Here is a 15516-nt window from a genome sequence, read left to right on the forward strand (position 1 = left end):
AATTGGGTTTTAGGTTGAAGTACTCAACTGAGCACTCAACATGTGCCACAAAGTGCATGGATAGCCTACAAGATCTCTTTTACAACGAAAAGGACCTGCAGCTGCAAACACTGATTTGCAGACGATGTTGTTGTAGAATAATGCTGGCTTAAAAGTTTAGTACTTAAACAAATAACGCCCTCCTTAGTAAAAATTCAAGCCACTGACACATAAGGCCACTCAAATAAACAGTCAAAACATCGGGTTAATACACGGATCTGGAAGCATTTGCTTTCTGAGCGTGCTGTCAACGACTTGCTGAAACGTTGATTTAAGCTGAAACGATGATTGCGCCTACAGTTGCATCCTTGAAGTTCGGGCTTCAAAAGGATGGAAGCACAGGTCATAGAAATACAGGTGGGAATGCCTATCCCATTCAATTACCCACTGATGCCCACCTTGTCATAAGAGTCTCTTTCTGGGAGGCTGATGCTGCTTGTCATACCCGACCATTATATATATTCTCTAGGAAGTTGCTATTGTGTGGCGGCGTCAGCCCTAGACCACTAAAGAATGGTCATTCCATTCCAACCCTTATCTATCTTTTGACCACCGTTGCCGAGTGGATTTAAATTGTATCCCCCCAGCCGACCTCTCTTACGGCGTGTCATTGGGCCCTGTCATAATGACAAAATTTCATATTGCAAAATAAGGTACATACAAAACTTTGCGGCCAATTTTTAACAGGAAATAATTTAGCTATTGAGTTAAAGCTCTGTTAATTTACAAAATATTTCACTTTTATATTTAAGGATTTTACTTTTATACATGTTGCTATCACACCATCAGTCCAGGAAAGAAAAGAAGAATAATTTCTGACAATTTAGAAGTTCAGCTCTTAATAAGAAGATATAGAAAAAAAAAATTTAATTCTCCTAACAAGTTTTAAGCATATATACAAGGACCAAATATGAATAGGTAATTATTTATCTAACCTTTTTTTGAAACATGCCTGTCAGATGAATAGGATTGGACTTGATTTTTAGGTTAAAGAAAATTATGCCAAAATACTAACTAGCCTAAATCATTATCTTGGATCTTACCATCTTGAGTAAAATTCTAGTTGATTGAATTCTTGCTATCTCAGAAAGGGGTAAGGTTAGGAAAATGAAACTTTCAGGGATTGGTCTACAGGCTATGATATGTCCCAGAAAGGTATTTTGAAGTACCTACATCCACTCCTTCTCCCTCTAGAGGACCCTGATCTTTGATGACCTTCAAAATTAAGTGTGTTATAAAAGTGAAACCTTGCAAAATAGATTTTCCGCTTGAATGAAGCACAACAAAATTATTTTCAGCATTGCAACTTTGCTCAATCCCAATTTATAAGATTTTAAAGATATGCAAATACATTTGCTGAATTTAAAAAAAAACATTGATGTGGCTCAGAATTCTACTCAAATAACAGGGATTGCATTTTCAGAAATAAAGGCAGAGAAAAAGCAACTGGTAACTGAAAATTAAGGTAAAATGCTGTGTTGTCAAAATTTCAATAGGTATAGACTTGTCATGTAGGTAAATTTCAGGGCTCTCTAGAGAGAGAAGGAGTAGAGATGGGTACTTCAAAATACCTTCCTGGGATATACTTTAGTCTGTAGACCCATCCCTAAAAGTTTCATTTTCCTTAACTAACCCCTTTCTGGGTAAAATTCTAGTTAATTGACTTCTTGCTATCTCAGAAAGAGTTTAGGTTAGGAAAATGAAACTTTCAGGGATGAATCTACTGACTAAAGTATGTCCTGGGAAGGTATTTGAAGCAACTTCCTCCACTCTGTCTCCCTGTAGAGGGCCCTGACCTTTGATGACCTTTAAAAATATGTGTTATAAAAGTGAAACCTTACAAAATAAATCTTCTGCTTAATTGAAATACAACAAAATTGTTTTCAGCTTCATAACTTTGCTCAATTCCATTTTATAAGGTTTTAAAGATATGCAAATACATTTCCTAAATTTTGAAAAAAAAAACATTGATATGGTTCAAAATTCTACTCAAATAACAGGAATTGCATTTTCAGAACTAAAGGCAGAGAAAAAGCAACTAGTAACTGAAAATTAAGGTAAAATGTTGTTTTGTCAAAATTTTGGCAAGTTCTGTATTCCAATTAGTTAAATTGTTAGTTCATATTTATGACCTACTTTTGTTTGCTCTTTCAGGCTTATGACCAAATAAATATTCAATAAATATAACAGACCTTGCCCCACTGCCCACAGGGCTCATGGACTAATTTGCTTTGCTCTATAGGTAATATTCACTCACAAGGATCACTATTCAACCAAACTTGTTTTACCTAGGTCTTCCCATAGCCAAAGAATCTTTTAAAACAAATTTAATCTCAAACTGAAAAACTGTATAATCTGTATTATGTCAGAAAGCACAGTATAAACATCAAGTAATAATTCAGCCAATCAGAATAGAGATGATTATTGTGTTATAAAAATGGAACTTTACAAAATAGATCCTCTGCTTAAATGAAGTACAACAGGACTGCTTTCAGCTTCACAACTTGCTCAATCCCAATTTATAAGGTTTCAAAGATCTGCAAATACATTTCCCAAACTTTGAGAAACCTTATTGATATGACATATTCAGATTTGCATTTTCTGATCCAAAACACAGAAAAAGAAAGTGATAACTGAAAATTAATGTAAAAGTTTGTTTGTCAAATTTCAGTTGCTATAGACCTGTAGGCAAATTTCTAAGACTTGGAGATCAGGGCATGGTTAACATAGAAGCTTGGCAATACCTTCCCCAAGTATGTTTTTGCATTTGAATTAGTTACTGAAAGTTTTATTTTCCCATCCTAACCCCCTTTCCAACATAGAAAAAAGTAGCTAAGCTAGAATTTTACTAGAAAATAAAAGTAAAATTCTAGTGTAGTTACTTCTTGCTATCTTGGAAAAGGGTTAGGTTAGGAAAATGAAACTCTTAGGGATAGATCTATAGACTAAAGTATTTCCTGAGAAGGCATTTTGAAGTACCTGGGGTATAAGACTTCTTTTTGGGAAAGACTGCTTTTCTTTGGCATTCCAGAAATAGAGATGTGCTTTTGGACCATCCCTGTTTTATAACAGCATGATGCAATAGGAGGGTAGTAACAAGAGCTCTGGCTTTTTAGTGAAATTTTTACAAATAATTTTTCAGCATAAATTAAAAATGTGGTCTCTGTTTTGCAAGCAATTAAAAAAAATTAATATTTTGGATTTATAGAATAAATATCAAGCAATAAAAGTTACAGTTTTAGAATCTGAAGAAAATCAGCTTTCTGTCAATATGTGGGATACACATGCTAAAATGAGATCCTTGTAGGCAAGTCAATAAACTAATAATTTCAAGTGTTTGATCTTAGATAGTTTAATAATAACCATATTGATGTATAGCTTATATTTTCAGCTATTCATTGATATACAGTTATTCTTTGGTAACAAAATGTAAGGGTTTTAGTTTTCCATAATTTTGCTCAATTATATACTGTTTTTACCTTATCTCTATTCCACTTCTGCCATATCATGAAGATTTGGCCTCCTATTCTTTGTTATGTCTCCATTTAAAAATTTTGCTGATGTTGAAGAAAATGTCCCCTTGTTTTAACAATTCCATTATTGATAACCCTTTGGCTAATTTTTTTTGTCTATTTCTGTAGTTAAGTAAGGGGCTTATAAAGCTTCTTGGAGTGACCTAGTGTTTGTCTCTCATTGAATAGCTTAGTAAAGAGCTTGTTTTGGGGTTGGTTAACATACTTGTGTATAACAAGCATGTTACTATAACTACATTGGAAATTTAACAGTGGTAGCTTTAAGCCAGATAACTTTTTGCTACAATGTTTTTCATGAAGTCTAGACATACATTTTGTTGCTCTCCTGTGCACACCTTCTATCAGGTTTATACATTTTTCTGTAAAAAGGGTTTTATAACTTTTTTTTTTGTAAATGGGGCCAGCAAGGCAGGTTCCAGAGTCCAGGACTGGTCTCACAATTTTCTTTTACAACTTGAAAAAAATTCCACAAAGTCCAAGGCTCAAATTTGCTACACAGATGGCTAGTGCTGGTGCAGTGTGTTAAGACATTATCCAAAACACTTATTTTACTTTATTGACTCCCTGACCTTTGCTGCTGGGAGTAGAATAGGGGATAATTTCTAGTTATCATTCATAGTGCATTGGTGCTAAGAATTATTTTGGCCATTATGAATAGTGACTCATTTATATATTAAAAAAAAAAAGAATTCACATGTCTTCCCATGCCTGTATATAATCAAGGTCAGATTAAATTGAAGATTTGTTGGATACACTAAATAGTTTTGAATTGTCAGTTGATGGTTAGGTGGTTGCTGACTTTGGTATCATGTCATTAATATATAGAAGAAACAGTGTGGGCCCTAAAACAGTTCCCTGGGGAATGCTGCTCAAGGACTTTGCAAGTTTGCAAATAAGTGCATATCAACAAATCAACAGGAAGCCCTTCGTTCAGTAGCTGAGTAATCTGTCCATAAGTGTCTAGAAGGTTTCTACAGGTTTCCCAGGGAGAAAGCTGTGTTGCTTGTTGAAGATGATACCATTATTAACTAGTTGCTAAAGAAGTGCATCATTAACAGTCCTATCAAGGATTTATGCAACAGTATATGTGAGTCTGATAAGTCTTTAATTTTCTGCTTTAGATCTATCCCTCTTTTTAAAGACATACATCAAATAGGCTAGTTTTAGTGAGAGGAAATATAATTATAACACCAGACATTACCATGGGCTGCTGCTTGGGATGCCACAGAGGACTAACTATCATCACTGAAGCTGGTAGACACAGGATTTACCCAATTGCTAGCAAGTGCAGTTTAAGGGAATGTTGCAAAACTATAGCCATTGTTGGGCAATTTCACTAGCAGCTTTTAGCAGATAGAGACAAATAGTGTCAGGACCAGCAGTATTTGTGTCCAGCCTTTGAGTCATTTTTCAACCACAGATTTAGTAACAGCAATAGAACTCGTTTGCTTTACCATGTCATGCTTTAGCTTGGGAGAGTTGTCTTAGTCTGTCTTATTGGTGAAGATTGAACCAAATTGCTCTTTTAGAAGATTGGCTATATTTTGAGTGCCTGTGACTTTGTATTTGTCACTTGTGATTTGGTGTTTTAGGGGATATATGCTAGATACATAGTTCTAGAATTATTCGGTTCTACTTACTTTGGTTGGTGAGTCTTGTCCTAAAATCATGGTGCTGTTGTTTGGTATGATTCCTTAATTTATTTTAGACTTTGACATGTTTCTTATAATGACCTTGCTTATCCTTTTGTTTTTCCAATGACATTTTCTTAAGTTTCTTTGCTGTCTCAAGCTGGCCATTATGTATGTTAAGGTCTTGTGTATGGGGAATTTGGTCTTAATTGCCTTGTATTCTGTAAGTATTTTTTTAATGTCTTGTTCTTGCTTTGAATCTACAAGAAACCAGCTTAATGGCAAGGTGGTCACTTTTTTCAGTAGGGAGGATATAAATTATCCTTTGGATCTGTTTGCTATTGTTAACAAAGACTAGGTCAAGTAATGCTGGTTGGGGTAGAAATGCATAGGATGATTGACTGCTTGGAAAGCATAGAGATTATGAATACAGTCAATAAAGGAACTCACAGTGGTTGAATTAGAAGTTAAATGGTTATATAGAACCCCTTCCTTCCATAAGAGATTAGGGAAAAAGTCAGCTGTGATAAGAAAATCACCTTTAAAAGATGACACATGTTTGATTGTGCTTACATCCTGGACAGTATTTGCACTTTCTAGGTAAGCTAGGAATCTGCACCTACATTCTTCTGATAAGAAGTAAGAAATGATTTGGTAATCTGGTATTTGAATGTGTATCTTCCAATTTGTTCGTGGTATTGTTAGGGTATAGTTCAGTTAGTAGAAATGGATCTTTACTATACATTTGACTTCTCATTTCATTCACTGTTAGCAAGTTGATCTGTGTTGGATAATAGAACATAAAAGTCTGGACTTACTTTTGAGTAGTTGTTAGTAACTGTTCCTTGTTCCTCATGTTCTGTGGGGATAGAATCTGTAGCTTTGCAAAGAGAATCATCATTTGTGTAGCAATTATCTGTGGTGACACACATTACAAATAAGGTAGATGCAGTATAATATGGAGACATATAATCACTTTCATTATTATCACAGCTATTAGCAGTATTTAAAACACATGATTGTTTCATATTTGTCGGGGTATTGGGGTGTGCATTTTTGTAACACACACCTTGCTCTTTTTGTAACAATACTCCCATTGCAGATACTGAGGTCTTTTTTCCTAGTGGTAGCTCTGGCTTTCAATTCTTCAAGAAGTGCCTTATGCATAGTCTCATCTTCTCTTAACATATTGCTGTAGAAACGGATCTCTGACTTGAGTTGGGATGAATTCCTGAGGATGGTATATTTGATCAGGACTGTATATACAGTAATTAGTAGATGAGTTCTTTGAATTGGTTCCTGGCAACATGGAGCCTAGGAGGATTCAGTTCTGGGAGAAATGCACTTCTGCTCATGCTATTGTTGTAAAAAGGCCTGCAAGGTAGGAGGACATATAGTGCACTTGTTCAATATATGGATCATAGTCAGAATTCATATTCATAATTCCAGTCTTCAGAGCAGTTTACATGGCTGTTCCTTTTTCTCCTTCTTGAGATAAGTTAGCTACCTGGGTGTATGGATCTGAGCATTCTCAAGATGTGTACTGGTATATTTTGGTTTAAATTTTGCAAAAGCATAATTATCTTCTTTTTCTATTGTCATGTCATGTTCTATCTCATAGAGCTTTGATGTTAAATAATCTATATTTTTGAAAAGTACTTTTGGACTATTTTTTAGTCCAATAGTCTAAAGTACTTTTCCATGTGACCACAAAATGAAGATCAGCACCACCAGTAGGAACTGATAAGTCTGGTGCTATATTCTACACCTTTTTTAAGTTTCTATACTGATATTGTATAAAATCATCACTCATGAAAACAGTCTGCTTGGAAAGGGTACAGCTTACTGATCTTGCACTGTAAAAAGATGTGCTTGGTTCATGAATTGTGCTGATTTCTGTATTAAATTACAGAGCTATTTATACTTCTCTGTGGATCATCTAGTTCATATATATTGCATCTGAGGCTGTCAATAATTGCAGCTGAGGCTCGACATATTTTTTGGAACAATTCTGTTGCCTTGAATGGCGAGGTTCTTTTCACTATCAGCTTGTTATGCATGAAGTTCTTTATACAGCTTTGCTTTGTTTTTGTGGTCAGCTTTTGGAACATCATTTATGATATAAATTACATTTTGCTGGTTCCTTTTCTCTTGTGTAAGTTCTGCAGGATCAGTTTTGTAATTTTTAGTTCATCTAACCAAAAATTAATGGTGCTTTTCTTATGTAGATCATTTTCATTTCTGGGGTAATTGGGACTGGTGAACATTGTTGCTGCTACCTTTTGTAGGTTAATTTGTACATTGAAGTCAATATTCTTTGGGGGTAGGGTCCTATAAGGAATTTTTTGGAAGGATTCCCTATTCATGTCTGTGTGCATGTATGGTGTAGAGGAGCAAAGTCTTATTGTGTTTCAAATTTTGCATCTTTTCTATGTATTTGGTTTTATGCACCTGAACAGTTTCTAGTAGCAAATGGTATTTAACGATGAAAAGTAGGATTTTAAAATAGTATTTTAAAGGGGTGGTGAAGAGAGAAGGAGATTGGCTGCTTTATGTAGTACAATAGTAAAGGTAACAATGATTTTTTTTTTTTTAAGTGCTTCTAAGGTCATCAATACAAAACTGTACTGCAACAGACATCATGACAAAGAAAATTCAGTAAACAACCTCAATATTGCCAAGAAATTGGATATGATGTTAGTTTGTTTGGTGGTTGACCAATAAGTCATATGCATTTGTATCACTTGATTTATCTGTGCCTTCTGTAATCACCAGCTTGCTTGACTACAGTCAATATCCAGTGAACTAGATTATGTATCACTTAACTTGCTATTGGTAGGGGGTTATTCACCTGCATCAGCTGCCTGTATTGAAAAACAGGAATCAAAATAATGCAACTACGCTTTGTCATACTGCAATTAAAGTGCATATACAACACAATTATGATGAATAATATATTTTTACATTATAACCTATCACATACTTCCAGATATAGAAATTTAAGCAGATAAAATAAAGGATAATGAAAACAGATAAAATAATATGAAAGGGGGCATCATGGCCTGCAAGATTTAAATAATATGTGGCCATCTACCACTTATCTTGCTTATTAGAAGGGTTATTCACCAGCAACAAGACCCTGCATTTAGAAACAGGAACCAAAATAATGCAAAGTACTTTATCAAATGTCAATTATAACACTTTTACATCTCAATTATAATAAATACTACAAATAAATTGTAACCTGTTACCTAAATCAAGATGTAAAAATATAAAGAAATAAAATACAAATAGGACAACTCTAAAAAAAAAACATGCAGGAAAATTTTAGAGGATGAAGCAAACCTGTAGTCTTACCTTAAATTACCTTAAATTGTAGCTTGGAGCAATATAAGGGTTTTTCCTTGTAGAAACTCCAGAGTTGATAACACATGACACATAGTTGAATACATACACTTGACTAGTGGTTTGATGTTGCTGATTCTGATTTGAGTGCTTCCCAGTTATACTTCCATTCTTGTTTTGACCATTCATTGTCAAGATGGTTCTTAAAGCTGTCTGTGGTTTGGGCAGCAACGGTATCTGGCAGTAATTTGTTCCAGAGGTTGGCAACACGGTTGGTAAGAAAATGGGCGCGTTGCCGCTTTGAGGAGAAATGCCTGGATAACTTCAAGTTATGTCCCCTTGTACGAGAATCCTGAGACGCCAGAGGAAGAAGACCAGGAACTGCCTTTGTATTAATAAGTTTATGAACCAGAATGGCATCACCCCATCTTCTTCTATAAACGAGAGTTGGGAATTTCAGCTTGCAGAGCCTTGTAGGGTAAGGGAGCTCAACCAAGCCTTGTAGGTAAGGGAGCTTAACCAAATTACTTGATAATTTTTTGCTTAGTCATCCAGTGAAGTTGAAGGGAAAATGGTGGAGAGAGAACTAGTCATTTGTCTGAGAAGGGGCTAACCTTGGTAGCCTAGTTATAGCACCTTCTGGGCTAGGTATAGACTCCTTTCCTTTACATGTCCTTTCTGCTTTGCCAGGGCTACTGGTAACTACTTACATTGGGGAAGGCTTGAACCTTCTCTATTTAGGTTTTCAACTGAGTTATTCAGGCTACAGACTGCATCTTGAAAATGTTTTTGTGCTAACTTAGAAATCAGTTTGCAAATAGACATTATAACTTGAGTCAGACCAGAGATCTGCTTTGCAACACCTTCAATCATGGTGGTGTACCTCATGTTGAGTTCCTCAACTCGAGGTTGATTAGGAGTCACTGTACAGAAAGAGTCTGTGTGGACAGAGGATGAAAGTGTAATTTTTTTCTTCTTTTTTTTCTATTGGTGGGTTATATATACTTTTTTATTGCCCACTATACAATTTTAAAGCAGAGCATTAAACTAATAGTAAAAGAAAAAAATATATATATATATATATATATGTATATATATATATGTATATATATATATATATATATATCTATATATATAATCTATATATATATATCTATATATATAAAAATAAGTTGTTTGTCTGTCTGTCGACTGACGTCACGTTTGTGTGTCGACTGACGTCATGTTTGTCAACTGACGTCATTATAAGGATTGAGCTGTATGTCGTCATGAAGTTGTTTGTTGTCTGACGTCATGTTTGTCGACTAACGAAACTACAGACCGGGACAGCGGGACACAAATGACGTGTTATGTCTGTTATAACGTAATAGAGGCAACAATCTTGACAGGGCCTTTTGAGGGTGAGGCTTTTCTTATTCCACGCATTCTCACGATTCCAATGGATCTGCCTTTTCAACCTAAAAGATTGCAATTCCCAATTTGATTAGCATATTTAGTTTTCAGTCCAGAACCACTAAAGCTATTATGTAAATATCAAAAATATTTATGTTGTCTGAGCAATAATTTTTAGTTTTTATTTCAAAATAGAAAATTACCTGACAATTTTAGAATTATATCTATCTATATATATAAAAATAAGTTGTCTGTCTGTGGATCAGGTGACGTCATGTTTCTGTGTCGACTGGCGTCATGAAGTTAGTTGTCGTCATTTTTGCTATGACGGTGACGTCATTAAAGATATTTAAGACATATATGTTCACGTAGAAATCTATTAATGTTTAAGTTTAAAATGACTGATGAACTTACAATGGCAAAAGCCGATGAAGATGCTCAAAGAGTCTATGCCAAAAAACTTGCTGCTGATAGAGAAAGTCAGAAAAGAAAGCGTGCTGAGGAATCAAAAGAACAGCAAGGAAACAGGCTTGAGGCTAAAGAACGCAAAACCGCGCAGTTAGATGAAGATCCACCTGGACAGCGAGAGTCAAAACATATCAAAACTGAAAATGATAGCGATGATGATTGGGTTTGGGATCTTGACTTGGATAAGGTCATCAATGCCTACCAGATTTTAGTTAAAAAAACAAAGGTTCGGCGATATGTATTTCATAGTGAAGCTGAAAAATAAAGAAGAAAAAGAAAACTGAAAAAAGAAAAAATGTAAAAAACTAAAAAATACTAAAAAGAAAAAACACTCAAAGAGAAATTACAGACCGGGACACAAATGACGACCGGGACACAGGCAATATAAATGACGACCAGGACACAGGTATTTAAGAATATCGTTCAAAGACAAATTTTTAATTGTAAGAAGACCGTTGAAAGAGAAATTTCTAATTGTAAAATGACTGAAGAACCTACAATGGCAACACCCGAGGAAGCTGCTCAAAACGAATGTATTCACGCCGAAGTAGCTGAGTTGGTAAAGCGTTATGTTTCAGGTTCTAGGTCCGAGAGGCTCCAGGTTTGAACCTTGGCTTTAGCATTAATACAAAAGAAGAAAAAAACTAAAAAAGGTAAAAACTACAAAAAAACTAAAAAGAAAATATATATATATATATTTATATATATCATCTTTTCCACAAAAATAATAATTTAGTGCTTCTGCTTAAAAACAGCAATCGAATTGATGCCTCCTGATACGCAACTATCAACAAAGTGGCAATCGTTGTGGTCGGTGATCAGTTCTTACCTCGAGATAATATTCTTTATAGGCGAAACAATCAGTTGACAAGAATTGCTTAAACTCATCGATGCTACGATGCCCTACAATATCCTGACGAATATAAATGACGCCCGGGACACTCAAATAGAAATCACAGACTGGGACACCGGGACACAAATGACGACGGGAACACAGGGAATATAAATGACGACCCGGACACAGGGACACAACTACAACGGGGACGCCGGGGGGCACAGGGGGATATATAAATGACGACGGCAACAAAGGAAATGGTCGATTAGCAATCACCATCAACAAAGCTCAAGGGCAATCAATAGAATCATGAGGTATAGATCTGAATACGGATTGTTTTCCCATGGACCATTATGCGTTGCATGTTCAAGAGTCGGTAAACCTGACAATCTATTTATATGCACAGACGATGGGACAGCAAAGAATGTTGTATATTCGCAAGTTTTACGTAGTTAAAAACATATATATATATATATATATATATATATATATATATATATATATATATATATATATATATATATATATATATATATATATATATAAATAAGTTGTCTGTCTGTCTGTCTGTGGATCAGGTGACGTCATGTTTCTGTGTTGACTGACGTCTTGAAATTGGTTGTCGTCATTTTTGCTTTGACGGTGAAATCATTAACGGTATTTAAGACATTTGTTCACGCAAAAATGTTTAATTGTAGAATGACTGAAGAACCTACAATGGCAACAGCCGAGGAAGCTGCTCAAAGAGTTTATGCGAAAAAACTTGCTGCTGATAGAGAAAGTAAGAAAAGAAAGCGTTCCGAGGAATCACAAGAACAGCAAGAAAACAGGCTTGCGGCTAAAGAACGCAAAACCGCGCAGTTAGATGAAAATCCACCTGGACAGCGAGAGTCAAAACATATCAAAACTGAAAATGATAGCGATGATGATTGGGTTTGGGATTTTGACTTGGATAAGGTCATCAATGCCTACCAGATTTAAGTTAAAAAAACAAAGGTTCGTCGATATGTACTTCATAGTGACGCTGAAAAATAAAGAAGAAAAAGAAAACTGAAAAAAGAAAAAAGGTAAAAAACTAAAAAAAAACTAAAAAGAAAAAACACTCAAAGAGAAATTACAGACCGGGACACAAATGACGACCGAGACAGAGGGAATATAAGTGACGACCGGGAACCTCAAAGAGAAATTACAGACTGGGACACCCGGACACAAATCACGACCGGGACACAGGGAATATAAATGACGACCGGGACACAGGGACACATCATTAGAATAATGAGGTATAGATCTGAATACGGATTGTTTTTCCCATGGACAATTATATGTTGCATGTTCAAGAGTCAGTAAACCTGACAATCTATTTATATGCACAGACAATGGGACAGCGAAGAATGTTGTATATTCGCATGTTTTACGTAGTTAAAAACATATATTTATATCTATCTCTATTCACAGGTGGGACACAGGGACACAACTACAATGGCGCGTAACTAATATGGCGCGTAACGACTTACGCGCGCGGGGGGGCTTGGAGGGGCGCGAAGCGCCCCACCAACTAGGTGTTGGGGTGGCGCGAAGCGCCACCCCAACAGCTAGTATATATATATATATATATATATATATATATATATATATATATATATATATATATATATATATATATCCGATGAAGATGCTCAAAGAGTCTATGCCAAAAAACTTGCTGCTGATAGAGAAAGTCAGAAAAGAAAGCGTGCCGAGGAATCAAAAGAAGAGCAAGGAAACAGGCTTGAGGCTAAAGAACGCAAAACCGCGCAGTTAGATGAAGATCCACCTGGACAGTGATAGTCAAAACATATCAAAACTGAAAATGATAGCGATGATGATTGGGTTTGGGATCTTGACTTGGATAAGGTCATCAATGCCTACCAGATTTTAGTTAAAAAAATAAAGGTTCGGCGATATGTATTTCATAGTGAAGCTGAAAAATAAAGAAGAAAAAGAAAACTGAAAAAAGAAAAAATGTAAAAAACTAAAAAATACTAAAAAGAAAAAACACTCAAAGAGAAATTACAGACCGGGACACAAATGACGACCGGGACAGAGGGAATATAAATAACGACCGGGACACTCAAGGAGAAATTACAGACTGGGATACCGGGACACAAATGACGACTGGGACACAGGCAATATAAATGACGACCAGGACACAGGTATTTAAGAATATCGTTCAAAGACAAATTATTAATTGTAAGAAGACCGTTGAAAGAGAAATTTCTAATTGTAAAATGACTGAAGAACCTACAATGGCAACACCCGAGGAAGCTGCTCAAAACGAATGTATTCACGCCGAAGTAGCTGAGTTGGTAAAGCGTTATGTTTCAGGTTCTAGGTCCGAGAGGCTCCAGGTTTGAACCTTGGCTTTAGCATTAATACAAAAGAAGAAAAAAACTAAAAAAGGTAAAAACTACAAAAAAACTAAAAAGAAAAAATATATATATATTTATATATATCATCTTTTCCACAAAAATAATAATTTAGTGCTTCTGCTTAAAAACAGCAATCGAATTGATGCCTGCTGATACGCAACTATCAACAAAGTGGCAATCGTTGTGGTCGGTGATCAGTTCTTACCTCGAGATAATATTCTTTATAGGCGAAACAATCAGTTGACAAGAATTGCTTAAACTCATCGATGCTACGATGCCCTACAATATCCTGACGAATATAAATGACGCCCGGGACACTCAAATAGAAATCACAGACTGGGACACCGGGACACAAATGACGACGGGGACACAGGGAATATAAATGACGACCCGGACACAGGGAGACAATTACAACGGGGACGCCGGGGGGCACAGGGGAATATATAAATGACGACGGCAACAAAGGAAATGGTCGATTAGCAATCACCATCAACAAAGCTCAAGGGCAATCAATAGAATCATGAGGTATAGATCTGAATACGGATTGTTTTCCCATGGACCATTATGCGTTGCATGTTCAAGAGTCGGTAAACCTGACAATCTATTTATATGCACAGATGATGGGACAGCAAAGAATGTTGTTTATTCGCAAGTTTTACGTAGTTAAAAACATATATATATATATATATATATATATATATATATATATATATATATATATATATATATATATATATATATATATATATATATATATATATATATATATATATATCTATATTCACAGGTGGGACATAGGGACACAACTACAATGGCGCGTAACTAATATGGCGCGTAACGACTTACGCGCGCGGGGGGGCTTGGGGGGGGCGCGAAGCGCCCCCACCAACTAGGTGTTGGGGTGGCGCGAAGCGCCTCCCCAACAGCTAGTATATATATATATATATATATATATATATATATATATATATATATATAAACTAAATCAAAATCACCAATAATATATTACTTTGTGGTGAATATTTGGATAGGAGGGAGGGAGGAACTGGCAACCAGTGAAGCATAAACATATTTATTAACATTGAAGCTTTGCCTTGTAAAAGAACTTATCAGGAGCACCAAAAACCCACATAATTTTCCTATTGCTGTATCTGCAAGTCAGGTACAGCAAATAAAATAATTGAAATATCTGAAATACATAAGCTTAACATCAACGATTTTTCTAGTACCAAGTAAAATGTAAACACTGGCCATAAGCAGAACTGCATGGTTGCAATAACTGAAGTATAGTTTAGTAAATGCTTTTCTATTGGATATGCTGGAATTTGGGGTGACAAAAAACTAGTAACTAGAATTTAATATTCAGAAATGTAGGGTTATTCATTTTAGAGCAAACAATCCTCAGTGCCAATACTTCTTGGAATCAAATGATAATTCAAAGCAGCAACTTATAAATAGTCTTAGCAAAAGACATCTGGGAGTTTCAATTGACGATATGTTCAAGCTTAGTTTGCATACACAGTGTGTAGTGGCCAGGGCCAAACAAACTCTTGGTATGGTAAAAATCGCATTCCTTAGTAGATGGCCTGATGCAATTACCAAGCTCATGAAGGGCATAATTTTACCAAAAATAGAATTTGGGATGCACACTCCTACTCAAGGCATAGATTGTGGTATTCTATCTTAGAGTCTCTGCAATTGCATAAAGGGTCTCATGCACCTACCATACTCTACCTGGCTCAAAATATGGCATCTTGCACACCAATGCAGGCCTGTATTAATGACAGACGTTGATCAGTGACGAGAATATCATCCCCAATGTATTCAAGATAGGCAGCGCCTCTAGAACAAGGGGACACCTCTTG

At 35.6% G+C, this 15516-nt stretch overlaps 1 protein-coding gene across 2 annotated transcripts in view; it reads left to right on the forward strand.

The window, feature by feature from the left end:
• The first annotated feature begins 809 nt into the window (after positions 1 to 809).
• Positions 810 to 15516, forward strand: part of LOC136025943 (E3 ubiquitin-protein ligase SMURF2-like) — a 74252-nt gene continuing 59545 nt past the window's right edge. For both annotated transcript variants that reach the window (XR_010617181.1, XM_065702038.1), the window contains exon 1: positions 810 to 957. The gene's annotated coding sequence lies outside the window, so the exon portion shown is untranslated. The remainder of the gene's footprint in view (positions 958 to 15516) is intronic.

This window comes from Artemia franciscana, chromosome 4 (assembly GCF_032884065.1).
Source record: "Artemia franciscana chromosome 4, ASM3288406v1, whole genome shotgun sequence".
Classification (NCBI taxonomy): domain Eukaryota; kingdom Metazoa; phylum Arthropoda; class Branchiopoda; order Anostraca; family Artemiidae; genus Artemia; species Artemia franciscana.